The 14,146-nt window shown below is 40.4% G+C and overlaps 1 pseudogene; it reads left to right on the top strand.

Moving 5' to 3' along the window:
* LOC127448029 (sterol 26-hydroxylase, mitochondrial-like) overlaps positions 1 to 14,146 on the top strand; it is a 25,030-nt pseudogene continuing 10,884 nt past the window's right edge.

Here is a 14,146-nt window from a genome sequence, read left to right on the forward strand (position 1 = left end):
CCTGCCTCCATGATGGCTGTTCATCTTGCAGTGAGCTCTGCAGAATGAGTTGGAATTGGTTTCCTGCAGCCCACCACAGCGGATGTGGAACTCAGGAGAGGGGCAGTGGGTAATGCTGCTGCTGCAGCTGCTGTCACTGTCCAGGACAGTCACAGGAAGTTTAAGACTGTGGCTGACCTCCCAGAGATCTCAAACTTTAAGATGTTGTGCAGACTGATCTTTAAAAGTTACTTGAATCACATGCATGAGCTACAGGTTCAGAGGGCAAATGCTATGAGATACCACAGCTAAAAGAGTTCTGTGTAGTTTAATTATTATGTGCTGTAGACTGTTTTCCACCTGCTTCTTGAAACATGTAATTGCAGCACTCACTTTTAAAATGCTTTCTGTCTGTTTACCCATCAGTGGACTCAGACAGTCACTATCTTATTTATTAAGGACATAGAAAGTATAAAGTAAGCAACTGTCTTCTATAATTTACTACTTTTAAATACTTAAGTATACTTGCTGTGGTCTTCATCTGACATTTATTTGTCAGGGTTCCCATGGAAACGGTCTTTATAAATATGTAATGGTATATATATGTTGCCTGATTTATATTAATAACATTTTTTAATGAACAAAATCTTAAAAAGTCATTGAAATTTCTGTAGTGAATATAAATTTTTCTAGTTATGCTGAGATGTAAAATATTTTATCAACCAGATTTGGCAGTCTCTATAAAATTATTTTTAAAAATTCTTATCATGAAACAACTGGAAAGGTCATAAAGTGTGGTAGCACTGATACACTATATTGCCAAAAGTATTCGCTCACCCATCCAAATAATTGAATTCAGGTGTTCCAATCACTTCCATGGCCACAGGTGTATAAAATGAAGCACCTAGGCATGCAGACTGCTTCTACAAACATTTGTGAAAGAATGGGCCGCTCTCAGGAGCTCAGTGAATTCCAGTGTGGTACTGTGATAGGATGCCACCTGTGCAACAAGTCCAGTTGTGAAATTTCCTCACTACTAAATATTCCACAGTCAACTGTCAGTGGTATTATAACAAAGTGGAAGTGACAGCAACTCAGCCACGAAGTGGTAGGCCACGTAAAATGACAGAGCGGGGTCAGCGGATGCTGAGGCGCATAGTGCGCAGAGGTCGCCAACTTTCTGCAGAGTCAATCACTACAGACCTCCAGAGTTCATGTGGCCTTCAGATTAGCTCAAGAACAGTGCGTAGAGAGCTTCATGGAATGGGTTTCCATGGCCGAGCAGCTGCATCCAAGCCATACATCACCAAGTGCAATGCAAAGCATCGGATGCAGTGGTGTAAAGCACGCCGTCACTGGACTCTAGAGCAGTGGAGACGCGTTCTCTGGAGTGACGAATCACGCTTCTCCATCTGGCAATCTGATGGACAAGTCTGGGTTTGGCGGTTGCCAGGAGAATGGTACTTGTCTGACTGCATTGTGCCAACTGTGAAGTTTGGTGGAGGGGGATTATGGTGTGGGGTTGTTTTTCAGGAGCTGGGCTTGGCCCCTTAGTTCCAGTGAAAGGAACTCTGAATGCTTCAGCATACCAAGAGATTTTGGACAATTCCATGCTCCCAACTTTGTGGGAACAGTTTGGGGATGGCCCCTTCTTGTTCCAACGTGACTGCGCACCAGTGCACAAAGCAAGGTCCATAAAGACATGGATGAGTGAGTTTGGTGTGGAAGAACTTGACTGGCCTGCACAGAGTCCTGACCTCAACCCGATAGAGCACCTTTGGGATGAATTAGAGCGAAGACTGCGAGCCAGGCCTTCTCGTCCAACATCAGTGTCTGACCTCACAAATGCGCTTCTGGAAGTATGGTCAAAAATTCCCATAAACACACTCCTAAATCTTTTGGAAAGCCTTCCCAGAAGAGTTGAAGCTGTTATAGCTGCAAAGGGTGGGCCGATGTCATATTAAACCCTATGGATTAAGAATGGGATGTCACTTAAGTTCATATGCGTCTAAAGGCAGATGAGCGAATACTTTTGGCAATATAGTGTATATTAATCCAAAGTAAGTTGCAGGTTTTGGTAAATCTTTAAATGTTTACCCATCAATGTACAGAGACAGTCACTATCTTAATAATCAAGGACATAAAATAGAAAGTAAACAACTGTCTTCTATAATTTACCACGTTTAAATACTTAAGTATACTTACTATGAGTCACGTGACACCATGCGAGGATCAGACGTGTGAAAGGCAATCTCTGCGCACTTTGCTAGTTTTAATACTTTTTATGACATCAAACGGTGAGCTTCGATACACTCTGTTCCATAACTGTGCTAGGAGGACAATATGTCAAAGAATTCAAAATCCTCGGGCTCTGGAGACATTAAAAGACACTTACGTGCTCAAGCTGATGCCTCCGAGCAGACCTCAAGCCTGGGAGTTGATTTAGTGGGGGAGGTACAGGAAATGCGGCGAGAGATGCTGAACATGTCGGCAATGCTGATGAAGGTCATTGCCGACTTGGAGGATCTTGCTGTTATATGTTGATCGATCACCGCCATGGAGGCAAAGTTCACTGATGTGGTTACAAGAGTGGGGGATGTCAAGAAATGGATAGATTACCTGGAGTCATCGGAGAGGGAATTATCTGCTAATCCGTTAGCAACCAAGGTGGATTTGGAGTGCTTCTGGGAGAAGTTGGAGGACATGGAAGACCGTAGCCGGCGGAATAATGTCCATATTGTCGGAATTCCGGAGGGAGTAGAGGGACAGGATATGGTGAAATTCCTGGATGGGCTCTTTCTGAACCTGCTCTACATAGCAGGCCATAAGTTGGAAATAGAGCGAGCTTACAGGGTTCCTGCTCAACGATCCATGGAGGGAGACAGGCCCCGATCAATTCTGGCCAAATTTCTGAGATCATCTGATAAAGATCTTGTGTTACATGAGGCGAGGAGTAAAGGAACGCTTTCTTGGAAGAACCACAGCATTTTCTTATTTCCAGACTTTATGAACTCGACAAGAGAAAAACGTGATCGATTCAAGGAATGCAAGAAACTTTTACATCAACAGATGCTTTTGCACTGATATTCCCAGCCAAATTGAGAATAAATGTTGAGGATGGCCATAAAACATTCACATGCCCACAGCAAGCGATGTCCTTCATAAAGTCAATGGAGTGAGTAAGTCATCTTGTACTCACGTTGCAGCCGAGAGGACCGGCTCACTGAACGTTCGCTTGACTGTTTTAGGAATCTGCATGCATTTTTTGTGCTGGTTCGCCTAGCGGCTGGGGTTTATTTTGTAGAGTAACACCTTCAGGACAGTTTTATGGATGAATCTACATGCTCTTTGTGCTTATTCCGCCTATTGGCTGGAGTTTGTTTTGTGGAGTATTTCTTGCAAAGTCAATGGAGTAAGTCATTTGCTTGCACTCATGTTGCAGCAGAGTGGACCGGCTTACTGAACATTCGCTTGACTGTTTGAAGAATCTGCGCGCTTGTTTTGTGCTGGTTCCGCCTATTGGCTGAAGTTTGTTTTATAGATTATCTTTTGCTGTGTAATTCTGTTTTACAAAATTTGAAATACAGATATAATACTATTTTGTCACAGAAGGTGGAGTTTTGGCTATTCAGTAAAAGACAATGCAGGGAAATCTACTGTTGTAGATATATAAAACAGAGAGATTATTTTTCTATCATTACCTCAGTGAAATCTGCTGGTGGTGAAATATTTATCTCGGCCATTGATATTAATAATGCTTTTAAAGGGAGGTCACGTGACACCATGCAAGAGGCAGACGTGTGAGCGACGAACTCTGCACACTTTGTTAAATTTTTTATTATTTTCATGTTATAATCTGGTGAATTTTGAAACACCCAGTTACACATTTGCACTTTGATGCAAAACATGGCAAAAAAGTCAAAATCCTCGGGCTCTGGAGACATTAAAAGACACTTACGTGTTCAGGATGAAAGCCCTGACAGGCCTACAGACCGGGGACTCGATTTGGATGCCACGGCGGGAGAGGAGATCCAGTGTCAGTTGTCCAACATGTCGGTGATGTTGACGAAGATTCTTGCTGACTTGGAGGATCTTGCTGTAATACGTCATTCAATTACGGTGATGGAAATAAAATTCTCTGAGCTAGTTACAAGAGTGATGTTGAGAGACAAATTTATTTTTTGGAATCTTCGGAGAGGGTATTAACCACTAATCCGCCCGCGACCAAAGTTGATTTGGAACATCTCCTTGAAAAGCTTGAAGATCTTGAGAATAGAAGCCGCAGGAATAACGTTTGAATTGTTGGAATTCCTGAGCTTGAGGAGGACAGAGATATGGTGAAATTCCTAGACGAGTTTTTCCTGAGACTGCTCGACATAACAGGCCACAAGCTGGAACTCGAGCGAGCTCACAGAGTGAGTGGCATGGAGGTGATCAGTTTGTGGCACTGCTGAGGTGGTATGGAAGCCCAGGTTTCTTTGACAGTGGCCTTCAGCTCATCTGCATTTTTTGGTCTCTTGTTTCTCATTTTCCTCTTGACAATACCCCATAGATTCTCTATGGGATTCAGGTCTGGTGAGTTTGCTGGCCTGTCAAGCACACCAACACCATGGTCATTTAACCAACTTTTGGTGCTTTTGGCAGTGTGGGCAGGTGCCAAATCCTGCTGGAAAATGAAATCAGCATCTTTCAGCAGAAGGAAGCATGAAGTGCTCCAAAATTTCTTGGTAAACGAGTGCAGTGACTTTGGTTTTCAAAAAACATAATGGACCAACACCAGCAGATGACATTGCACCCCAAATCATCACAAACTGTGGAAACTTAACACTGGACTTCAAGCAACTTGGGCTATGAGCTTCTCCACCCTTCCTCCAGACTCTAGGACCTTGGTTTCCAAATGAAATACAAAATTTGCTCTCATATGAAAAGAGGACTTTGGACCACTGGGCAACAGTCCAGTTCTTCTTCTCCTTAGCCCAGGTAAGACGCCTCTGACGTTGTCTGTGGTTCAGGAGTGGCTTAACAAGAAGAATACGACAACTGTAGCCAAATTCCTTGACACGTCTGTGTGTGGTGGCTCTTGATGCCTTGACCCCAGCCTCAGTCCATTCCTTGTGAAGTTCACCCAAATTCTTGAATCGATTTTGCTTGACAATTCTCATAAGGCTGCGGTTCTCTCGGTTGGTTGTGCATCTTTTTCTTCCACACTTTTTCCTTCCACTCAACTTTCTGTTAACATGCTTGGATACAGCACTCTGTGAACAGCCAGCTTCTTTGGCAATGAATGTTTGTGGCTTACCCTCCTTGTGAAGGGTGTCAATGATTGTCTTCTGGACAACTGTCAGATCAGCAGTCTTCCCCATGATTGTGTAGCCTAGTGAACCAAACTGAGAGACCATTTTGAAGGCTCAGGAAACCTTTGCAGGTGTTTTGAGTTGATTAGCTGATTGGCATGTCACCATATTCTAATTTTTTGAGATAGTGAATTGGTGGGTTTTTGTTAAATGTGAGCCAAAATCATCACAATTAAAAGAACCAAAGAATTAAACTACTTCAGTCTGTGTGCACTGAATTTATTTAATACACATTAAATCACATTAATACACAATGAATCAATAAAAATAAAATAAAAAAATAAAATAATGCTTTTAAAGAATTCTATCTTGATCTCTATAGTTCCACGTCTTCATCTACTGATGAGGATATTAGAAACTTTGTGGAACCATTAGAACTTCCTAAACTGACAGCTGAGCAAAAAAATTTTTCTTGATTCTGAGATAACCTTGGAGGAGATTGGCGAGGTAATAAAGGCCTTGCCTACAGGCAAAGCTCCAGGGCCAGATGGTTTTGCTGCTGAATTTTTTTAGATCTTATGCAACAGAACTGGCTCAACATTTGCTAAAAGTTTATACAGAATCATTAAAGAATGGAAAGCTTCCTCCAACCATGATGCAAGCCCGGATCAGTGCTGTAGCTCTTCTGATAACATTAGGCGTTTCATCATTATCATGTGGTCAGTGGCGAATGATCAGACTCCGGTCGCGGCCATCTCACTTGACGCAGCAAAGGCATTTGATATGGTAGAATGGGATTATCTTTTTAAGATTTTGGAAATGTACGGGTTCAGGGATATTTTTATTGGATGGATTAAGTTACTTTATAGACACCTGGTAGCGGCAGTATAAACAAATTGATTAATTTAAGATTATTTTACTCTGGATAGGGGCACCCGGCAGGGTTGCCCTCTTTCCCAATTATTGTTCTGTCTTGCCCTGGAGCCATTAGCAGCCACGATAAGAAAGGAGGATGATTTTCCAGGGGTGATGGTGGGAGGTGTGGCGCATAGGCTTTTGTTTTACACAAATGACATTTTATTATTCATCTCTGACCGTACTAGATCTATGCCTTGCCTCCACAGAATTATTAATTCCTTTTCTAAATTCTCAGGATACAGAGTTCATTGTTCTAAATCGGAAGTTTTGGCTCTGACAGCATACTGCCCAGTAATGGTTTTTCAGCAGGGCGTCTTTCAGTGGCCCAAACAGGGTATTAAGTATTTGGGCATTTTATTCCAGCAAATTTATGTGATTTAGTTCGAGTTAATTTTGACCCTTTAATAAAAAGGTTTTCGAGCGACGTGGGCAGGTGGGCTTCATTACATTTATCTATGACTGGGAAGGTTAATGTTATTAAAATGAATTGTATTCCAAAATTCAACTACCTGCTACAATCTCTCCCTGAAGATGTCCCCTTCTCTTATTTCAAGCAATTTGATAGCAGTCAAATTTGAAGTCCTTCATTTGAAATGGTAAACATCCCAGATTGCACTTCAGTAAATTACATAGGCCGATTGACAAAGGTGGGCTAGGCCAACCCAAGATGTTGTTTTATTATTATGCATTCGGTCTCAGACATTTGGCTCATTGGTCGCTTCCACCTGAGAGAGCCCCTCCTGGGTTTTGTATTGAACAGGAAGTTCTTGCCCCTATTTCGCCATTGCAAAGCCTTTCTATCAAACTAACCAGGGAAGTTAAGTTACACCCTGTTATCTCGCATTTGCACCCGGTATGGGCAAAAGAGTCCAGAGTGTTTGATTCGAACATTTATTTAAATGTTGCTTTGAGCATATGGCTGAACCCAAAGTTATGTATTAATAAGTCCCCTTTCTGATGGACAGAGTGGATTGTGGGGGAGGTTAATACGCTCGGTGACCTATATGAGAGTGGAGTGTTGAGATAATTGAAAATATGGTTCAACATTTTGGGATCCCCAGGTCTCAATTCTTTAGGTATTTACAGCTGTGCCACCAGCTATGTACTATTTTTGGGAGTAGCATACACCCCCCTAAAGCAGCAAATACTCTGGGAGTGGTGATTACTGCTTTTGGAAAAGGTCATGAGGCATCAGTGTATTACTCCCTTCTAATTCAGAGTCTGGGGGACAGAGCTTCAACTTCTCTCATAAGATTATGGGAGAAAGATTTAAACTTGGTATTGGAGGAGGGAGTGTGGGCTTCTAAAAATATCAAGTCTACATCTAGAGATGCAAGGGTGTGCCTTATGCAATTCAAGATTTTACATTGATTCTATTGGACCCCTCTAAATTGTATAGGCTTAAAGACATACCCACCTGCTGGCGATGCCAATCAGAAGATGGGGACACATCCCATGTTTTTTGGTGGTGTGTTAAAATCCAAGAATTTTGGTTGAGGGTTCATCATTTTATGTGTGACGTATTGGGCACTCAAATTTCATTTTGCCCCAGACTCTATATTTTAGGCAATGGGGCGGTCATTAATATAAGGGATAAGTACATAAAAAATTGGGTTCTAGCCAGTGTTATGATCGGCAGACAGGTCATCCTTAGGGGATGGAAGTTGGCTGGAGCGCCCTCATTTCAGGAGTGGTACACAGAGATGGGCAGGGTAACAGCATTCGAGGAGATGGCATGCAGAAGGCTAGCCAACCTGGATTTGTACATCAGGAAATGGGGCAGCCATTTAGCCTTTTTGGAAAGCTCTCGGGGAGGGGCAGCAGAGAGAGACTAGTGGTTTTGTATGTGTGTGTTGCAACCTTTTTGTTTTTGAAAGTATGGTTTTTATGTTCTTTTTTTTATGTTTCTAAATATTTTCTGCTGTTTTATTGTCTATTTGTGTGTCTTTGTCAAATGGCTTTTGACCACTGGGGTGCTTGTTTGTGTCGGGTGGGGGAATGTTCAGGGGAAAAGTTGTGATTCTGCATTTTCGGTTGTGTCAATTTGATTTACTGCATGGAATCAATAAAAATGGTTAATAACAACAACAACAAAAAAGTATACTTGCTGTGATCTTTATCTGTTATTTATTTCACAGGGTTCCCAAGAAAATGGTCATAGAAACCTTTAATATTAGAGGATTTGTTTTTTTTTTTTTTGTGATTTCCAGGCCTGGAGCAGTCACAGAAGATTATAGGTACTTAGAATGATTGATTGATTGTAGATATGCTCATCTGCTTTTCCAGACCTGATTTATATAAATAACCTTTTTAAATGAATAACATCTTAAAAAGTCATGGACATTTCTATAGTGAATATGAATTTTTGTGGTTACGCTGAGCTGTAAAATATTTTATCAGCAAGATTAGGCAGTCTATATAAAATTATTTTAGAAAATTCCTTCTCTAGTAATTATGAAACAACTAAGACATTTAGTAAGATATTGATCCAAACTAATTTGCACTTTCTTTGAATCTTTAAATGCCATTTAAACCAGAATCAACAAGTGATCTTTCTTCACACACACACTTACTGTTTGTGCTTCACTTTTTCTCTGTCATCTCTCCATTTATTTGAAAAGCAGCTTCATGGCACCTTGTACAGAATGAACGCTGGAAACATTCACTCCGTTTCACTATGCAGTGTGGAATAAGTTGAGGAACTCATCAGAAAAGAAGTTTCCTACTAGAGGAGACATGACATTGTGGACAGAGTACATGAAAGGCATCGGATATGGCCCTTTCACAGAGTAAAACGCAACAGTTCTGTAACATTTTTGTGATGTTAAGGAGTCGGCTCACACTAATAGATTATGTAATGCTAGTCATGCTTGAAGAATGTACCAGAACAAAGTGCACTTGAGTGCTAAAAATGTGGTAGTTATGTAGCTGTGTGATGTTATGTATTCTTTTTTGTGATTAACATTTTTATTAATTTTTCAAAACAAAGAAAAACAAAACATATATGCAATGACTCAACATTAACTCCCATTACTTCCCCTCCCCAATCAAGAACCCCACCCGACCCCAAACGAACATCCCAGTGGTCTTACGTAATAAGTACACACATATACAGAGAATAAAATAATAATATATTTTATATATATATATATATATATATACATATATATACATATATATATATATATATATATATATACATATATATACATATATATATATATATATATATATATATATATATATATATATATACATACATACATACATACACATACACACACATACACATATAATAAACATACAACTCCAAACTATACCTCTCTCCACAGACCCACAGCGAGAGCCCCCCAAAAACATCAAATATCTACTCCATTTACCAATAAAAGTATTATCGCCCCATCACCCAAAACACAGAGTCTGGGGCAAAACGAAATCCGAATGCCCAACACGTCACACAGAACACTCTGTACCTTCAACCAAAATTCCCGAATCTCAGTGCACCACCAAAAAACATGGGCCATGTCTCATCCTCTGATTGGCATCGCCAGCAGGTGGGTGTGTCTTTAAGACCAAGCCTATACAATTTAGAGGGGGTCCAACAGAACCGATGTAAAATCTTGAATTGTATAAGGCGCACCCTTGCATCTCTCGATGCAGTTTTTTTTTTAAATCCTAGACCATTCTCTCTCCTCCAATTCCAGGTTTAAATCTTTCTCACATAATCTCTTGAGAGTGGTTGAGACTCCATCCCCCAGACTCTGAATTAATAAGGAGTAATACACTGATGCCTCATGGCCCTTTCCAAAAGCAGAAATCACCTCTCTTAGAGTATCTGCTGCTTTAGGGGGGTGTATGCTATTCCCAAAAATAGTACAGAGCAAATGGCGTTACTGAAGATACCTAAAAAACTGAGATCTGGGGATCCCAAAATATTGAACCAGATTTTCAAAGGATCTCATCACACTGCTCTCATAAAGATCACCGAGTGAATTAACCCCCCTCGCAATCCACTCAGACCAACAAAAAGGGGACTTATTAATGTATAGTTTGGGGTTTAGCCATAGGCTCGAGGCAACATTTAGATAAATATCTGAATTAAACACTCTGGACACTTTTGTCCATACTGAGTGCAAATGTGAAATAACGGGGTGTGATTTAACTTCTCTATTTAGTTTGATGGAAAGGCTTTGCAATGGCAAAATAGGGGCAAGAACTTCTTGTTCATTGCAGAACCAGGGAGGGGCTCTTTCAGGTGGAAGTGACCAATGAGCCAAATGTCTGAGACTGAATGCATAATAATAAAACAAAATCTTGGGTAGGCCTAGCCCACCTTTGTCAATCAGCCTATGTAACTTATTGAAATGTAGTCTGAGGTGCTTACCACTCCAAATGAAAGACTTCACTATGCTCTCAAATTGCTTGAAATAAGAGAGGGGGACATCTACCAGGAGAGACTGTAGCAAGTAGTTCGATTTTGGAATACAGTTCATTTTAACAACCTTCCCAATCATCGATAAGTGTAATGAAGCCCACCTGTCTACATCGCTCGAAAACCATTTTATTAAAGGGTCAAAATTAACTCTGACTAAATCAGACAAATTTGTTGGGAATAAAATGCCCAAATACTTAATGCCCTGTTTGGGCCACTGAAAGACGCCCTGCTGAAAAACCATTACTGGCAGTATGCTGTCAGAGCCAAAGCTTTGGATTTAGACCAGTTGACTTTGTATCCTGAGAATTTGGAAAAGGAATGAATAATTCTGTGGAGGCAAGGCATAGATTAGTAGGTTCAGAGACAAATAATAAAATATCATCTGCGTAAAGCAGAAGCTTATGCGCCACACCTCCCGCCGTCACCCCTGGAAAATCATCCTCCTTTCTTATCGCGGCTACTAATGTTTCCAGGGCAAGACAGAACAATAATGTGGAAAGAGGGCAACCCTGACGGGTGCTCCTATCCAGAGTAAAATAATCTGAAATTAATCCATTTGTTTGTACCGCTGCTACAGGGTGTCTATAAAGTAACTTGATCCAACCAATAAACGTACTCCCGAACCCATACATTTCCAAAATCTTAAAAAGATAATCCCATTCTACCGTATCAAACGCCTTTTTGGCGTCAAGTGAGATGGCAGCGACCGGAGTCTGATCATTCGCCACTGACCACATGATATTGATGAAACACCTACTATTATCAGAAGAGATACGACCCCGAATAAACCCCACCTGATCTATATGTATAAGAGATGTCATAACTTTACTTAATCGGTTAGCCAAAATTTTTGCCAAAATTTTTACATCTAGCTGGATCAGGGAAATTGGACGGTAACTTTTACACTCGTTTGGATCTTTGTCTTTTTTAAGAATCAGACTGATCCGGGCTTGTGTCATGGTTGGCGGAAGCTTTCAATTCTTTAATGATTCAGTATAAAATTCTAACAAACGTGGAGCCAGTTCTGTAGCATAGGATCTAAAAAATTCAGCGGCAAAACCATCTGGCCCCGGAGCCTTGCCTATAGGTAAGGAGTTAATTACCTCATCAAGTTCCTCCAAGGTTATCTCAGAATCAAGAGAGTTTTTTTGCTCATTCGTCAGTTTAGGGAGTTCTAATGGTTCCACAAAGTTTCTAATATCTTCATCAGTAGACGAAGACATGGAACTATAGAGATCAAGATAGAATTCTTTAAAGGCATTATTAATATCAATGGCAGAGGTAAAAATTTCACCACCAGCAGATTTCACTGAGGGAATGGTAGAAAAAGACTCTCTCTGCTTTATATATCTAGCCAAAAGCTTCCCTGCTTCCCTACTCAAAGTATGACTGTCTTGCCCTGAACAACCAAAACTCCACTTTCCACGATAAAATAGTATTATATCTGTATTTCAGTCGGGTCAATTCTCTGAGACCATCAGACGACATTCGGCGCCTCAGCACTGCCTCGGCACTTTTAATATTTCCTTCCAACTCCACGAGTTCTCGTGCTTTGGAAGCCATGCCCACAGAAGATACTGAGGACCAGTTGGTCTCCATATAAACATTGATTTCAATCTTTAACATTTGTTGGAAATCAGGATTTTGCAAAAGGGATACATTAAAGTGCCAACTATATAACTATATAAATTCACCAGGGCGTGATCTGAGACTAAAATTGTTTCCAATTGAGCAATCCACAACAGATGAAATGAGGGACTTAGATATATATATATATATATATATATATATATATATATATATATATATATATATATAAAACATCTATTCTAGAGTAAATCTTATGAACTGATGAAAAAAAAATTATAATCCCTACCAGATGGGTTCAAAAATCGTCAGATATCTGCAAGACCAAGATTTTTACACATCCTGTGAAGCGTCAGTGTTGCTCTAGGGGGTTTACACACTTTTGCTTCACTATGATCAAGGACTGAGTCCATCAAAAGATTAAAGTCTCCTCCCAATATTATGTCATGAGAGATGCCCGCAGCTTGCAACATCCCATCAAGATCTATAAAAAAGCCCTGATCATCAACGTTAGGTGCATAAATATTAGCCAAAATCAAACTTTGCCCCTGAATTTCTCCTAAAACAACAATGACTCTTCCTAGTTTATCTTTAATCTGTTTGAGACATTTGAATTGTAGATGCTTATTTATCATTGTAATGACTCCTCTGTTCTTACTTGAACCAGAACTAAAGAAAACATGTCCACCCCATATCTTACCAAATTTTTCAGCTTCCTGCGGGGAAAGATGTGTTTCTTGAAGAAACACAATATCATATTTCTTATGTTTAAGAAAAGAAATAACCTTCCTTCTTTTATAGGGTGCCCCAACCCATTCACATTCCATGTGGAGAGAGATAACTTATTCATATTAACATTTGACATATTGATATAATAATAAAAAAAAATGTGTGTGTCAAAAACAAGATTACACAGACCACATTCCCCATTAATGCAACAATCAAACCCCAAACTTCCCCCCAAACAAAACAAACAGAAAATAGAAAAACTTGCGCATTAACCCCGCGCACGACAGCGCCAAATGGCGTCAATCCCTCCAAACTCAATGAGTCCATGTACACATGCGAGAACCCCCGTGACAACTTTGGCATCGGATTATTCAAGTCCGGTGTTTCTGCACAAATTTTGTGAGGCAAAATTACATAACAGAAAATACTTTGTAAAACAGACCCCAGCCAACAGGCAGAATAGCATGTAGAATAATTCACAGAACTGTCTCGAAGGTGTGTTCCTCCACAAAATAAACTCCAGCTGATATAAAGCCTTTTAGTTTCCTAGGACAGACAAACAATTATTCAGTGAGCCAGCTGTTATGAGTGCAGCAGATGAGGTAATCATTCTACTAGGAGGCATAAGCACAAAGAACGAACAGATTTAACCACAACTGTCTCGAAGTAGTGTAATTCCACAAAACAAGCTCCAGCCGCTAGGTGGAGCCAGCACGAAAAACAAAACCGGCATCCTGGTTCCTCAGATGATCAAGAGCCAAACTAACCCGGAGGCCACGCAAAAAAAAAAAACAAAAAAAAAAACACACCATAACTTACTCAGCCCATCAACTTTATAAAAGACGTCCTTTATGTGAGCATGTAGATATTTTGCGGTCATTCATAGTGTCCGTTCTCGGTCTGGCCGGGAACTTCAGTGTAAAAAAAAATCTTCCGTCAATGCAAAAGTTTCTTGGAGTCATGCCATAAAACAAACTCCAGCCGCTAGGCGGAGCCAGCGCAAAAAGAAACAGAAATGGCACCCAGCTTTCTCAGATAATACAGTTTCTCAACCGCGAGGCAGTCCACTAATATAAGAAACATCAAATGGCTTACTCCAATGTATTTATGAAGGAGAGTGCCTGTTTTGGACATGTAAATACTATGCGACCATTCTTCGTTTCTGTTCTCAGTTTGGCCGGGAACATCAGTGCAAGAGTGATGT

This window comes from Myxocyprinus asiaticus, chromosome 11 (genome assembly GCF_019703515.2).
Source record: "Myxocyprinus asiaticus isolate MX2 ecotype Aquarium Trade chromosome 11, UBuf_Myxa_2, whole genome shotgun sequence".
Taxonomy (NCBI): Eukaryota; Metazoa; Chordata; class Actinopteri; order Cypriniformes; family Catostomidae; genus Myxocyprinus; species Myxocyprinus asiaticus.